This window comes from Aythya ferina (assembly GCF_964211825.1).
Source record: "Aythya ferina genome assembly, chromosome: 12".
Classification (NCBI taxonomy): domain Eukaryota; kingdom Metazoa; phylum Chordata; class Aves; order Anseriformes; family Anatidae; genus Aythya; species Aythya ferina.
In genome coordinates, this window is record NC_140308.1 from 16,686,649 (window position 1) to 16,703,721 (window position 17,073).

The following is a 17,073-nucleotide window of genomic DNA, read 5'->3' on the forward strand; positions in this document are numbered from 1 at the left end:
TCAGCTGCTAAAATTTGGCAAAGTCCAATTCACTACTGAAAAGGCAAAAGATAAAAGAACATTAAGGAAAATGGATCCCTTGGAGGCTTATTTCTGATATTTAAAAATAACCTCTGCAGTGTTCATTTTGTCTCTTTTCTTTAAGTGACATTTATTAGGGCAGCAGTGGTAGGTGGGTCTGTACTAAGACCAGAATACTGTTTCCTGAAAATTTCCCAAACCTAATGAACCTGTTGTTCATATCTTCAACAGTATAATCAACTTTTTCAAGATCTTTTGCAAGATCTTTGCAAAATACAATCAGATTTATAGTTTACATATCATGCTAGGAGCTCAGCTAAAATAAATTGAAGTTTTAAGTTAGAGACTGCTAGAAAACAAGTTCTGTAAATTGCGCCTCAGCAAATTTATAGAGGACAGACAGACCCCAAAATAAATAAACTAAAGTCGAAAATTAGTATGTCAGACTAAGGACTCAACTTCACCCAGTGTTTGAATGTGTGAGAAGATTCATAAGTGATGGTAAATTAATATGTGACTGACTTTTCCCTCTCTCTCTTTTTTTTTTTTTTTCCCCCCATGGACCATGGAATCGGTTTTGAATTGTAAAACAGGGGCACAAGTATCTTGTAGATTATATGTGGAATACAGAGTCTGAAGAGCTAGATTTTCAGCCAGGATATTTCACAAATTTTAGCTCTAGGGATTTTTTATTGTAAAATCTTGATTTTACATATTTGTTTTTAAAACTGTCATTTGGTCAAATGTAGAGGAAATATAATCTGTTCAAAAGTAGATGGAGAACAGATTGATATCATCTATGTTAATTACTGCATAAATTTAATACTTTATCTCCAAATTGTTTGTTACTGCCTCTGTTATACAGCATTTTTAACATGGCTCACAGCACCTATTGCAAACAGTAACTTTTAATTCCCATTTGTAAGGCCCACAAAACTGAAACATGATTGAAAGAGAAACCAACTAGAATATGAATGATCTCCTCTTTGCTCCTTTCTTTCACGAGTATAAGTTACACTGAAATTCATTTTACATTTAATAAAAGTGAAAATAGGTTCATAGAAATCTGAAGACTAAAGCTGCCTTCCTTCCTTATTTTGTAGTCATTTACACATGTTCAGAGAGAAATGATTTTCCAGCTCTTTTGGATGCCTAGTAGAAATTATGTATATAAAATAAGAGAGAGAGCAGAAATCCCACAAAGAGTTGTGTTGGTTCAGAGATGCAATGAGATAGCCACTTTCAAGTACCTGTTCTATCTGGGAAAAGGCTGGATACCTGTGTGCACACCTCAGATGTGTGGGGATTCTGGTGTAAACACCTAGCCATGAGACACTAGTAGTCATGCCAGTTTTAGGTGCCTCAGCTGAATTAATATAAACAAAAATCCTTAAAAATAGAACTTACACTCTGATAAGTTAATTTTTCTCTAGACATTCCAAATTTCTGTCTGTTTATTCTTGGGAATAACATTATGTAAAATAAATCACAGATAAGCCTTATAAATGCAATTCAAATATTTTGAAGTAAATACCAGCAAGTGTCTCTAGCAGAAAAATCTGCATTATTATTATCTGCATTATTCCTTTGGAATTAAAATACTATGTTTCTTATGTTATAATAGCAAAGGGACAGCACAAACAAGTAAGAAACAGCAAATTCTCACTGTCTTTCAGTGAAAGGAAAAGCAGGTTATGAGTGACGTAAGAAAATTTATGTAATGTATCCAAAATTGAAGATGTCATTTGTTCCTTACAAAACAGAGTAACCTACAATCTAGGAAAGCAGTTGTGCATATAATCACCTAATCTGGAAGCACAGCCATAATTTATATTAGAAAGGTCTTATCTTATAAAACTGTAGTTTTGTGTGTCCTTGAGCAGCACAACTTCAGAGTGAGAGTTTATATCTCTTATGGTAAACTTGAGCTGTGCTGCAGGTGTTTTAGTTTATCACTGAAAGGAAATGACTTTTTTTACACCTAATTTAATCTGAAGCTATTCACAGTTTAAAATGTTCAGTAACAGTGACCTCTGTAATGACTAACACATTGCAGGTGGTCTGATAGCAGGCCAGTGGTTAATGTTTGCTATTGAGAGAGACAGAATTAAATGTCCACCCGAGTTGTTTTCTTCCGTTTATAGTATGAAAACAACAGCTGTCACAAAAGTAAGCCACAATTAAAAGACCTTCTGAAAAGTTGTGATCTGTTTAGTTCCTGCAATAGGAGAGCTTTCCCGTGGCATGTATTAAAAATTTGTCATTAAATTTGAAAGCAGAAATCCTGGTAAATATTTAAATAAATAAATTTGTGACCTAAATCTCTGCATTAGAATTCTAATACTTAGGTTCCAGCCTGGCAGTCCCTGCTCAGTCCTTCAGACAGAACTCTGTTTTGTTCTGCAGTTGTATCATTGGTATCAGTGAGTGTTTTGCCCACACTAGGACTTATACAACAGACCTAAGAAAGCTCCACCAAAGCTCTCAAGTTTTCACAAGTAACTGAGAAGGCAGTTCAGTGTTCCCGTAACAGCATATAAAGTAAAACTGGTGAGCCCAAAGTTTTTGTTTTAGTTCATTTTCATTTTGACAAAAGCTGAGTATCTTTACTGTGCAGCTGCTTTGCAGCTTTTCCAGATGTGTGTGGACCTGGGCAGTATCTAGACCAGTCATAACCACTGACAAATGGCACCTTGATTTTAAATTCTATTTCTTTGTAATGCTTGATAACCTCTAGTATTGCATAAACAAAACTGCTCCTCAATCCCTTTATTGCACTACAATTAGAGAGTCTAACACAATTCTTGGAACACAAACACTTGGTAAAAATGGGTGAAAAAAAATATGTACTGTCAAAGAAAAGTTTTCTATTCAAACACAATATGCTGTTTCTGCTATTTGCCTTGGAGTGACTTGAAGAAAGGACCTCTGAAAATAAGGGAGTCTCTTTCACAGGAGATAATAGCCTTCATATCTCAGAAAATTTTTCTTCATTTTTTTTTTCAGCTCAAATTCAAAACAGCCATATTTTCATAGAAGATGGGAAAACTGACCACAACAATTGAGATGATATAGAAACATGAGAATTTGTAAAAGTATGTTTCAGATTTTTTGATGTGTCAGTTACTATCAGCAAGCCTTTTATGAAATGCTCACGATTAGGGTTTAGCAGTACTTTGTGAACGAGGCCTTCAGGAAAAATTGTCATCTTACTAATAGGATGCCTGGATAGGACCCATTTCACTGCTTTTTTAATAGATGAGTCAAGGGCACTCTGTAGTGCTATGTGAAGTACATCAGCTGACATTGCTCTTTGCTGCATGAATGAATGTAGACAAAAAACCCTCCACAGTATGAACAGTAGGTAAAGTAAACTGAATGCTAATTGGAAAAGGGATTGGAATCCAGTTCATTTATATGTAGAGCTGTAGGAGTAATCTATTTTGGTCAGACTGAAAAATTAAAAGGGGAAATTTGCTATATCAGCCACTCAAGGGACTTTCAATGTCTATTTAATTTGGGTATTCAAACATTCCCACTTTGGAATGACATATAATCTGTTTTTTAGGTTTCTCTTCTAGATAGAAGGAAATGTGTGTTCAAAACCTATCAGACAGAGGATGGAATTAAACTAGTCTTTCCTGTTTCCTAAGAGTGCCATCCTCTGCTGCATTATCTTTGGTTAGATGTTATCTTGTAAGTTCTGCAAGGCTTTATAACAGTTTTCAGAAAGTGAAATGTTTCTTTCAGATCAAATGCAATACTGAATTAAAATACACCTTTTATTCAGTAATCTCAGTTTGTATGGTAAATTTTCAGTGGAACCAAAACAGGCTCCTGTACAGCTGCCAGAACAAATTATTGCTCTTCTACTCTTTTCTCACTCTCCCTCCTATACATGTTCAAGATCTAAAAAGAAAGTACTATGAGACATGTATGATTCTGTGATTTTATTATTTCAGAATAGATCCAAAGTCTCAAATAAATATTAGAAAGACTTGTGTTAATTTGAGTCCTATATTCAAGGAAGGTTTTCACTGTCTGACTTTTATTCTTGAATACAAAATAGAGTTTGCAAAATTCTCTTGATATCTCTGCTTGTTCAAAACTCTTCAAGTTGATGTGGTTTCTATTGAAGAATGACAGTACAGCACGACCATCTTCTTTATATATGTAGCTTACAATATTTTATAAATCAGTAGATTTTATAATTTTAACTCCTTTATGATTGTCATGTTTAAAGTCATTTATATCATACTTAAGACATAAAAAATATATAGAAATGTAGAAGCATGAGTAAAAATTCCCATCAGTATTCCTTTCACGAGCTATACATTATACAGTACTCACATAAACAATGTATTTGTATCTTTTGCAGCTGTGTTACATAACACACAAAAAGAGTCCTAACCCACCTACGTTTATATCTTCAACACTAAAATTTTTCATTTGCGGTTAAAGTCTGTACATATATTAGCAAGGCCCTTGAAATTAAAGCTTTTGAAGTTTCTTCCTCTCTGAGACACAAAAGAAAGCATATAGTTGACATCAAAGTGGAGACATACCGCTAACTAGTAATTATGGTAACTTAATGTTGCCCAGTCCCCACCCATTTACAAGCCTGCCTTTACTTTCCTCAACATGTACTTATTTTGATCAACACCTTAGGGAAAAAAACTGGACAGCCCAGCTACTTATAAAGTTTCTGCAAAATTCAGTTGGAAAACAAAACAGTGTTTTAATAATTTATTCTTTATATATAATTGTGGCTTTTTTTAAAACCTCGTTTAATTACTCTAAGTAAGTTGTAGCTGTTAGCTGGGTGTTGCCAGATGTGAAACCAGACACAAGGGTGAGATTTTACAATTTAAGCACAGCTGCTTAAGACAAAATCTGTTTTAGGACACAAGAGATGGATTTAAAATACTACATTTTTATTAAAAATACCAGGGAATCATATGCAGGACAGCTAAAGGTCTTCTTGGCAAACATATTAACTTCCAGGGAATCCATCCAATTGAAGTCCAAAAAAAGGCTTCAAAACCCATCAAATGGCATCTGCCATCAGTCTTTTCCCTTCACTCACTAAAGCAAACATAGATACATAGAGCAGTGTTCTGTTTTTAAATTAAAATTTTAATTCTTTCAAATACGTATTTGAGTAAGGTGAGTGCTGGAACCAAGGATGAAATGCTTCTGCATCTTGGAACAGTTTTAAACATCTCTAAGTATGATGAACAGTTTTAAGCATCTCTAAGATGATGAACTGAAAAGAAGTTTATTTATCTTGGGCATTTGAGTTTTACAGCTTAAGAGAGAATAACTTCAGAAATCCCGAAGGCGGGATGTGGGGTCCTCCCCATTCTTGCATATTCTACTGCACTGGCCAAATTGTTGATATGCTTAGCAGAGCATGTAAGGTAGTGCAGAGCAGCTGAAATAACTCTGCACGTCTTCTGTATGTTGACCTCTGTACCGCATGTGTATGAGGAGGGAGAAGGAGCTGCACAGAATTTATATCAATATTTTAACTAGAGATGTGTGGGACTGAAAAAACTATCCAGTGAGTAATTGTTTTTTTTATTATTATTATTATATTTTTTTAATAACTAAAGCAAGAAACACACAAAAAATTTAAGGTACTTTCATTATAAAGTGTATTCACAATATGTATTTTAAAATGGTACATCTAAAGTAGATTGGGTTTTACTAACTTAACCTGAACCTCAGGCATACCACATTTGTCCTCGCTGTATTCCCTTTCATGTGTAGGTGTCAGGTATGCAACACTTTGAAGAGGTATCATTTCTTCCTGAGCCCATCCTAAACCTACACAATAACCCACAGCAAATTTAGCTATGACAATCACCATGACAATTTAGCCACAATCAAATGTAGAATCTTCCATCTAGCTTGATTATTCATTCATTTTGCCTCCCTTTACAAATGTGGAAGTTTAAAAGTGGACTTTTCCTACTGTTTGTCCCAAGTCTCTGTCTGTATCTGATCCTTGATGCTGATCTGTTATTGCATCAGTGCAGCAACCAACTGCAGCAGCTAATTATAACCAGCAGACCCTGCTTTCCACCCCCTTCTCGTCTGACCAGGTCATTGCAACACTCTTTTTAAAGTGTTTTTTTCTAAACAGGAAAACATTTCTCCAACAAAACTCTGTAAATATTTTTCTCAGTAGTAGTAGCAAGCAATATTTAACCTGGTACTGAGGTCATTGGGAAGAGATCAAATATGATAACACTGAGCTTTTAGCTGTCAAACATAACTTTCTGGCATTTCCATAGTTTTCAAGCCCATAAGCATAGAGGAGTCTGGTTTTCTTGTCAGAGCACACTCCTAATTTCCATCACTGTTAATAGGTGTTATATAGTATTATCAGGGACATTATAGACCTCCCAAGCATTCTATAGCAAGTTAACTCTCTTTCGTATTTTTATTGATTATCTGTGACAAATAACAATATACACTATACAATATACAATATTTGTGATTTAAGCAAGACAGACTGATGAAGGTCATAAATTTTCAGAATAAAACCTAAAATGAAACCCAAGTGTTTCATTGATATTTTCCAAACGCAGCGATAGATCTGCAGAGTAACATAGGCAACGAGTGTGTTTATCACTGTGTAAAAGAACAGCTAGTCTTTTCTCTCTACCTGTTTTGCCTCCTCATCACATTTTATCACTGCTTTCTTGTTCTTCCTCATTTACATTTGTATTTTTTTCTCCTTTCCTTTCATTATGACATTAGTTCTCTGTATGGACCTTCTTGCCAGTAATATGGTTATTCTGAAGTGTCATGTATTGTTTATAAAAGTCAAGTATCCAGTAGAGTAAAGCATTTATAAATGTCTCCTAAAGCATTTTTAAACTTCTCCTCCAACCCTTATTTGCACAATACTTATCAGGATGTCATCCATCCTATTTATTTATTGGTCTGCTCATTATTTTCATTATCTTGATTAAAATTAAAAAAAAAAAAAAAGACAAAAAGAAAAACACCTTTTATTCTGATTTCTTAAGAAGCAAGGAATTACTGGAGTAATGAAAATGTAAATGTTCTGCTGCTTCGGTATAGAAACAGACTGATAGTTGAGTTCTAAAGAACAGCTCTGTGAACTTCTCAACTGAGTGTTGAGAGAAAAGTATCTTTCTACCTCAGCCTCCATTCAGACTATTAGCATCTCTTTGATTAGATGACAATGTTGTGATTTTCTTGCTAAGTATCACCAACATGCAGAATGGACATTCTTTCATGTTATTGACCATATCCGCTTCACCTTAAAACCACCTTATTTTATTTTTAACAAAAGCTGTTAAATATATAATGTTCATCCTTCTCCAATAATGTTATTAGGCTCCAACACGTACCTACCAAGCCTCAGGTTTAACATGAGAAATCAGGCTATTGACATGATACAGAACATTATCTGACTTTATTATAAAATTGTCAGAATTACTTGCATTTCCATTTAGATACATATTTAGACTTTTCAGTTTGAGTCTCTGCAGCTATTTGTCTTTATCTGCCTCCCTATCTTCCCTTCCCTTCCCTTCCCTTCCCTTCCCTTCCCTTCCCTTCCCTTCCCTTCCCTTCCCTTCCCTTCCCTTCCCTTCCCTTCCCTTCCCTTCCCTTCCCTTCCCTTCCCTTCCCTTCCCTTCCCTTCCCTTCCCTTCCCTTCCCTTCCCTTCCCTTCCCTTCCCTTCCCTTCCCTTCCCTTCCCTTCCCTTCCCTTCCCTTCCCTTCCCTTCCCTTCCCTTCCCTTCCCTTCCCTTCCCTTCCCTTCCCTTCCCTTCCTGTCCCGTCTCTTGCCCTTGCCCTTGCCCTTGCCCTTGCCCTTGCCCTTCCCTTTTCCTTTTCCTTTTTTTTTTTTTTTTTAAGAGTTTCTCTTCCAAACCACAGCACAGTGCTAACTAACTACTCTACTACCTGGCATAAGGAAAAGGGAACAGGAACCTGGCAATTTGGTGAGGTTGCCTGTCAACACATTTGAAGATATTACACACTTTCCTCACATGGTGCTGTGAAACTGGACTGACAATAACCATTAATTATGGCCTAGTTTCCTGAATATAAGTCCATTGCTAATTTTGAGTGTGCCAGAAAAAAAATTTATTCTCCAATCTTCATATAGAACATCAATTGAAATTTAAGACATACCATGTTACTTAGAACTCCAATTCACTGCTTCTATTAGGATGTCAAATTTCTCTTAAACGACTGCCTCAAAAGAACAGACTTCTGATGTGGGAAGTCATTGTTTGGAAGTTTTGTGATACCACACAAGCACTTGTAATTTCTAACCAGTTAAGGAGACTAAAATCCTAGTATTTTCATTCCCATTTAGAATAGCAACTGACCATGCAGAGCCCACTGATAACTAAAAATATTACTAGTGTTAGTACAGAAGACTAGCTAAGTAATTTATCTTTGCAGCAATACATACAAAGCAGAAGCAAGAAGAGGAAACAATTTTAAAATGAATTACTTAAGATTATGCATTTCATTCATATGACAAATAGTTGGCACTGAATTCCATGAAATAATTTAGTACATGAGTCTATTAGCTAGTGAGAAACCGTGACCCCATTTAACAGTTATGGACCACGGTAGCATCTAATCTATATTAGTTGATTTGTATACCCTTTATGATCTGAGCCAGATCTCATCATGTCAAAAATCATAGCTATCACATTGAATTATAACCCATTCAGAATGCAGGATTGGCAAAATCAGATATGGTTGTCTCAAGAGTGAGCTCTGCTAGCGTATTTGCCATATAGTAAAGCATATTCTGCCCGTTGCTTTTTAAAAATCCAGAATCCATCCCTTTAAATTGATATGGGGCACGGGGTAATCTGTTTAAACTTTTGTTTTTTTCACTACAGTCTGCATAATAATAATAATAATCAGGGTTTATATTTAAATTTAAGAGCTAAATATCAGTAGAAAGTTTATGTTGTTCTGTTTATATTTATTTGCCCTCAAAATTTAGATCAGCAGACCATTGAAATCTATATTAATCCTACAAATCCTGATGTATGTTCCTAACTAGAGATGGAATGCACAATTACTCCCATGTAAAGTTAAATGTATGATAAGTTCTCTCAGTTGTTTAAAGATGTCTATCAATTTTAAAATAACAATGAAATTAAGCTGTCACAGAATTTGTAGTGTCTTAAACCTAAGTGACATGTGGCTTTACCAGCTTTCCTTCAGCCTCACAGATATATATGAAATAGCCTTGAAATTGAAATTGCAATTTTTATTTGAAGAAACTTTTTCTTGTTTAGTTTACATATGCTATTTTTTTCAGAGTATAGTACTTATTTAGTACAAATAGGGAAAAACAGGGAAGGGGACAAAAATGGACACATGAATGAAGAAGAGAAGTAGAGATTAATATGAAAACTGACCTTCAAGTTGAATTAATGTAATTGTTAATAATTTTATCTTGAAATCTATAGACAGCATAATCAGCTATTCCCAAATGAAATGGGTTTTTGAATGTATGCATACCTTTTCTATTCAATATATATTCTTTTTACAGCAGATTGTATGAATTTTTTAAGTAAATTTATTTTCCCCAAATGGTGTTTAGTATGGACACATCTACAGATCAAGCTGTCCTTCCATAGGCAGCAATAAAATCCTGCTCCTATCAGAAAAGCAGGCAGAATTTTGTGACACCTTTGGAATCCCCTTTTAGTGTCCTCTGCCTGTAAAGCTATGATAGCATATATGCAGGATTCAGGTTCAACATACTGAGACTAGATTTGCCTTTCTTTCGTAAGCTATTTTCATGTTACAAGTGTAAAACTTTATTTTACTGTCTTTCTGGTAATGTGCTGATTCACACAACTGCAATTGCCTGTAGGCAGATCTGGAAAATACAAATGGAGAAAGGCATATATATACTTGCAGAAAGGTGCATATATGACTAATGTTCTTTGACTTTCTAGGGCAGACCCATGCAATAAAAATTTAACAAATGGGGCAAGTGTTTTTGCTTTAGTGACAGATAAGTTGAAATTCCAAATGCAAAGAAGCCCTTTCAAATAATTCTGTAAGTGATCAAGAATGCAGTGTGCTGAAAATACTCCCAAAGCCTAATCATTTAGTCCCAAGTTTAATGAAGTATTTAGGCCCAAACTTCCCATTAATTTAAATGGGAAATCAATGGGAAGTTAGGGGCCTAAATGCTTTGTTGAATCAGGGCCTCAGGGCTCAATTGAGATTCCCATAGTGATCACTGGAAAGACTTCCATTAAAGCTCTGGATTGTGTTAATGACTTCCATATCTGTCTTTTGGTACCTACCTGGTTTGTTTATGTTTATTTGGTGGGTTTTGTTAAGGGCTAAAAATGATACTTTCAAAGCACCTAGGATAGTTATGCTAGGACTTTGAGTAGGATCTAAAATACTTTTCTAAAATCTTTCTAATGCCTATGTGCATTTCCATATCTGCACCAAAAGCTAGCACTAGTGATCCACATGTTCAAATCTTCCTTTCTACTTCAAACCCTTTATTTTAGAATTTCTATCTTGAAAGCAACTAAAATTTTTGAAGAGTTATTGCAAATATTTTTCCTACCGCTGTGACTGGTGCCAAAGACATTTGGAAATTTTGTCTAGTTTTGAGTATTTTTAGTTGAGTATTTTTAAGATGTTAAAAAATCTTGGCAAAAAATACCAGATTTCAAATTTTTCACTAACTAGAAAATCTGATAAATAGAGAAAGATGACTAATTAATTCTAAATAATATCTCCTGCTTTGTTACTTTAATCCTTCTAAGTTCTTATTCAACTTTTATCTTAAAATATTTCCCCAGCCCATACTAACTGGTTTCACTTTAATTCACTAGCAGCTAAAACTAGATTGCATTGAAGTCAATGGCAAAAATCCCGTTTTCTCCAGTGACAACAGCATTTAACCCTGAGGAACTGACCTTAAGGTTAATTAAATGTTTGAGCAAACCTGAGGTGATTTATAGTTTCATGCTGAAAGCAAGAAAAATTCACAGTTTTTTTTTGGTTTTGATGTAAAATAAGATAAAATCTAGTGCTCTCAAGCTGAGTTTCACTTTCAGTTTTTATTTTCTTTTAGAATCTGAAATGCAGAGAAACTCAGATTGAGTGAAATGTGCTGTGGATTGTGTCTACATTTTTAACTCCTCCAACAACTTTTGTATGTCTCTGCTTCTATGAGCTGCTTCATGCATGCCTACAAATAATCAGTCTTTTTATTACAAGTTTGTTTTCATGGTACTTTTTTACTGGAAGCACTGCTACCAGTGCTGGGTATATTTCTTCAATATGCATGTAAACAGATATGAAAGAAGTAAAAAAGAAAGACTTCTGTATATGCATTTAATGGAATGACAGCATTAGTTAAGGAATGTTATATACTTGCTTTGATTAATGAGTTTTGGGGAGATTATTTCTTAGCTTGATTCATGCGCTTAAGAACTGTAAAGTAATTTAGCATCTAATTGCAATGTTTTCCAGAAGGTTACGTTGCTTACATTATGCTTACAGAATACAGAATTCAAATCCACTCTCTACATAGCTTTCTGATACACAGTAGCATGATTCACTTTACCAGAAGGTAACCAAATTACATATGCAAGTATGCTATTCAAAGATACTAAACTTTCTCCTGTATGTTGTTAAAATACCCAATACCAATATAGATTTCTTGAGGCTTGCTGTATAGTTCTACTATTTAATAAAAACTTGGAAACACTGTAGTTGCCTTTAGGATATTAAAGATTAGACTTCGTATGTAGAAATAATTGCAAATTTTCCCTTTGAGTTCCTCAGTGAGTATCCACTCACACAGAAGTTGACTATGTGTATCAAATGTTTCTATATTTGAAGGTGGAAAAAATATATTTTTAATATACATATATATATTATGCATATAATGTATACATGTATATATTAATATACATATATGTAATATTGCTATACACAGAGTCTGTCCACCTACAGTCTGTAGGTGGAAAGGAGAAGGAGGGGAAATATTTATCAATAGCCGTATAAAAGAACAGAAGCACTGAAATCATCAGAAGCTGTGTAAGCAAAGTGATCAAAACGAATGAAGGGTACAATGTTGAGCTGAAAGTAATGTTGAGCACAGAGTTCAAGACTTCATACCTTCCCTGATTCCATGTAGAGTCTTTTCCATAATAAAAATAAAACCGAAAGCACCTAAAACATTGCATCGCATTGCATGATTCAGCTGATCCAATAGTAAGATGACCTTTGTCCTCAGAGCACTGCACTGACAGCAGTGCTGCGTTCTTCATATTTGGCCCAAATTTATTTATTGTCCTGTGTGTCCCTGACCTGAAGTTAGAAGAATGAATTGGTGACCCTGGACCCCAAAACAGGTAGAAAGAAGACCTTAACAATGAGCTAGAAGTAGAGCTAGATGTAGATACCCAGAACAAGAGACAAAGCAATGTACTAAAAGAGAAAAGCTGTTCTCTGGCTGGTACTTTTCCTCTTTCCTACTGCAGGACATTTTTCATATTCCCTGTTTTCAATCTGCCTTGAAATATTGACCTTTAATAGGAGAAAAATATATTTCAAGAGGATTCTTTTTGAAATTAGAGATGCATAGAAGTCTTCGACTGTCAGTGTCCTTGATGATGCAGAACTGAGAGACAGATTACTAGAGTAAAACCTGCTTCCTATAGACAGAACAGCTTTCTTTGACTGTATGCTAATCAAATGAAATTTCCTTTCAAGCATTTACTGAGCAAAGACTAGATGCTGCTTCAATTATTTAAACTTGTATTAGGCTAATTTAGGGTTGCAACATTTGCAAAAATCTGTCAAAATCATGAGTTTCTCTCTGTGTCTATTCTTGGGACTGGCAGGGGATGCTTTGGCCTGCATGTTCCATGTCTGTTTTCAGAAATTCTATCTGATCTTCAGTTTCCTGGACATTTTAGTGTGCAGTAATATCCAATGTCTTATCTTTGATAGTTTTGTTTGTTTGTTTTGGGGTGTTGTTTTTTGGTTGGTTGGTGTTTTTGTTGTTGTTTGTTTGTTTTTGCTTTTTGTTTTTGGTGCTGATTATCATGTACATTAAAGCCTTGTCAGAATGCTTTGAGAGGAAGTGCTGACAGTAAGTAGTAGACCACTGGCAAAGAATGAACTTTCAAAGGGAAAGTACAGCTTGAAAGCAGTATCAAAATGATGTCCTTCATTTACAATCTGTTGAAGCCAGCACTTCTTTCCCTTTTGAAAATGTTGTCAGTGGATTGTTTTTCTCTCTAGTTTTACTACTACTCTACTGTAAGCATAGATATGGCAGAGAATCTAGAACAGCTTGGATTAAGAGACGTTATATTTTGCTGAAAATAAAACACTTCTATTACTTTAGGGTACTCTCTACAGAAAAGAAGATACCTTGGTAAGATACAGCACGCTTACCGACACTGATCATCATCATCAGAAATTACCACAAAAACAGGGTAAATGTTTTATAAGAAATAATACTTTTGCTTAGATTCTTGGCAACCAATATTTCATTACTGAGCCTCTTAAAATTTACTCTCCATGGAGAGCTGTAATTATCTAAAAGTTTTCTACTCTTTGCTTTCTTTTCTCCAAAGTTGTTTTTTTTCCAGTTGTTACACGGAGCTAAAAACCAGATTCACATGAAATCCACGCATTCTGAAGAAACGGGCATCTATCTATGCATGGTCAGGCATTTACAAACTAACAATAAACATTTTATATGTATTTGGAGATTCAGAAAAGAGAAGGAAAACGTCAGGCTGCATCTAGTTACAGTCCACATATTAAAGGCTACATTTGATGAACACAGTTTCAGTAGGTTTGTCTGAACATATAGCTGGGCAACGTATTTCACATTATTTTAGACTCCTTTTACCAGAACAGTGAAAAAAACACACTGAACCATCATTGCATCTACAAAAAGACCACAGGACCATTTGGGGAAAAGTACCAGATGTCCTCTGCTAATGACTGCACTGTAGTGGGAAACAAACTTTTTAAAGTTTATTTTTTCAGCTAATTCAATGCTGAAAATTGCTATGTTTAAGAAATAATTAATAAGAAAATGAAAAGAGAAGGAAGTGTTCTAAAAGATGATACAGTAGCATAAGTCTCTAGTCTATATAGTACCTACTGGTGACGTAAGAAAACAGAATGATATATGAGATTTTTAGCCTTGGATAATTTAGGATCTATTATGGGAACATTCCCACGTGATCTCAATCAATTACAGGTTTAAGTCATGTCTGTTAAACAGGTCAGTATGAAATGCTCATGTCTTAAGAATTTGCAGAACTTTCCAGCTTCTGTCCATTGCTTAGATGTTTAGCATTCATATGATTTTTTTTATATTTATTTTTGCAACATGTATCAAATTTGAGTACATCAAAGGTTTTGTTGGTACTTTTCTTTACATTTTTCTTCAAGGACTGTGAGTGTGGGCTTGAAACTGTTGGTTTTCAGGAATAATGAATGCTTTCCCACATTATTTATTTTTGAACCATAAGTACTGCTGCACTTGTTGCTGTCGTATAGTCCTGGAGGTGATCAGATCACAGCTGAGCAGACGGCTAAATCTTTGGGTTGGGTTTGTTACATGGTGACAGCACTAATCCAGGAAAAACAGATTTTTGCTTTCTGATTTGTATTTTAAAGCTCAAGTAGAAATGTGATGTGTGACCAAAACCTGTGCAGATTTTAACTCTCAGTACTGAACAGTGAGGTCAAAATCTGCCAGTTTTGCTGGCACGTGGGGAACCCCTCCCCATTTGGGGGTACTGTGACCGAGTGGCTTTTTAACCGGTGCGGCACATCTTTATTTACAACTGTTACCTACTCAACACAACCTGTAAAGTGTGTTTTTTCTAAAACTTTCCATGTGATACAGCTCTATATATTATATTACACTTATAAAATCCCACCAAGCCCTTATGAATTAAAAGATAATTAGTGGTTCAAAACACATAAGACATTAGGCCAGAAGTGTCAAAAATGTCATGAAAGACCATAAATCATAGTATACTTGCATTGATCCCTTATATAGTTAGTTTTTAAATCATCTCTTTAACACCTTGTAAATGTACAAACAACTATGAACCCAAGGGAAACTTTAATATGTTTTTCATACATATTTTAATTTCATCTCAAAGTACTGGCTGCATAAAAATTAAGTCAGACTCACAAAAACTCATTGATTTCCTCTGGATAAAACCCATCTGTCCAAACTAATTTAGAAGCTTTTTGAAGCCGTAAAGTTAGTCATGCAACACTGAGGTCATTATGGACATCCTGTACTGTAGGAACTCTAGTGTAATTTTAAGAAGGTAATTTTGTTATATTTACTGTATTTAAATACAGTGCTACTTTTAAGGAACAAAAGCCTTACTGTGTAACTGTATTGAAAGTAAACCAGAAGCTGTGAAAAGTGAGATCTGTTCTTTTCCTTGTGATTAATGCACCTTTCTGCCAAAATTGAAACTTCTTAACTGAGCTCATTTAATACAAAGTAAACGAATTCTGCTCTTTGGATTTGATCCGCTGGCTAAGCTCTATAGATAAGGGTCTAACAGTGAATAGCTTTCATTCTAAACAAAGGATGTTTTGATAGAAAGGTCAGAGCTAAGGTCTTTTATATTGTGATAACAGGAAAGGGAAATGACATATTAATGGCAATTCATGCCATGGTGGTCTGCTGAACATGGTGGATCCAAAAGAAAAAAAAGTCTGCAGTGCTATTTTTTTAAGGACATCAGTTTTTAATCGGTCTTATTTTGAATGACAATTTCTTTCGTTGCAGTTGGCAAGACAGAGATGCCAAAATGTACAACACTGCTACCGCAGGGAAGGCTGGAAAAAAATTGTGTGTATTGATCTGGATTCTGCCCTCGAACATTTTGCTGCCAGACAGAATATTAAACAGGCTTAGCCCCTGTGAGTCACACTTGTAACAAATGGTGATCTGTGGCTAATTTTTATAATGTGATAGACCTTAATTACATGCTGAATCACTTGAATAGGACAAATAAGTTTAAATCAAAAGGTTCTCACTGCAGTTCTGGACACATGCAACATGTGTGCTTTTTGTGCAGTGCTTGTGAAGCTGAGAACAGAATTTGTCATAGTGGAAGCTTCATAGCTTCTACAATAAAAAATACAGTGAGTTTTAGAACATTAAAAATAAATAGATATTGTGCAGTTTCAGGACTAATTCTACTACATAAATCTTTATTCTTTATTATCCCATTCAAAATGATGTGATCAGGCTAGGCAGTCACTCCAGTGAAGATGCTTGAAATGCTTATTCCACTCCCCTTCCCACCCACTCCCTCCCCTTAGGGCAGGCTGCTTTATCTAGAGCCAGCTGATGTTATCTCTAATGCCAGCAACTTCTTACATATCCACATTGAGTCCAACAATTTCATGACATGGTATGATAGTGTACATTCCCATGTTACCTAATGAAGGCTGGACTGAACAGCATTTCTTTTATGTTTGGCAGAGTATAGACACAGAAAACAGCAGGATCAAGTATTCAAGGAGCAGTGTAGGATGACAGCAGAATATTTTTCCTGTTTGTGTCCCACATCTCCAAAGAGAAGACTTCCCCTTGCCTTCTTCCTTTGCTTCCCCCTTGAGATGCATTCCCTGGTAGCCAATCACTTTGCATTTCAGGCAGCAAATGCCGAATTGGCAACATTAGCAAAAGATGCTATCTCTTGCTACTACATCCAAGCTCTGTAAGCTGCACTCTCCACTTCTAAACTAACACGGCACACATAATGCCATTATACTTGCATGTAAGGCCTGTCAAGCACTTTGATGACACCAGATAACTCTGAAAAGCGTCACATAGAAAAGATACCAGAAAGCAAACAACCCCCGCCTTGCTCACGTCTGCTATTTTAATAACCTCCCACCCGCAGACAGAAGATTAGAACCAATCTCATCACTTGCAAAGTTGTTGCATGCCATCTCTGGAAAATCTTTGAGAATTCATGAGAC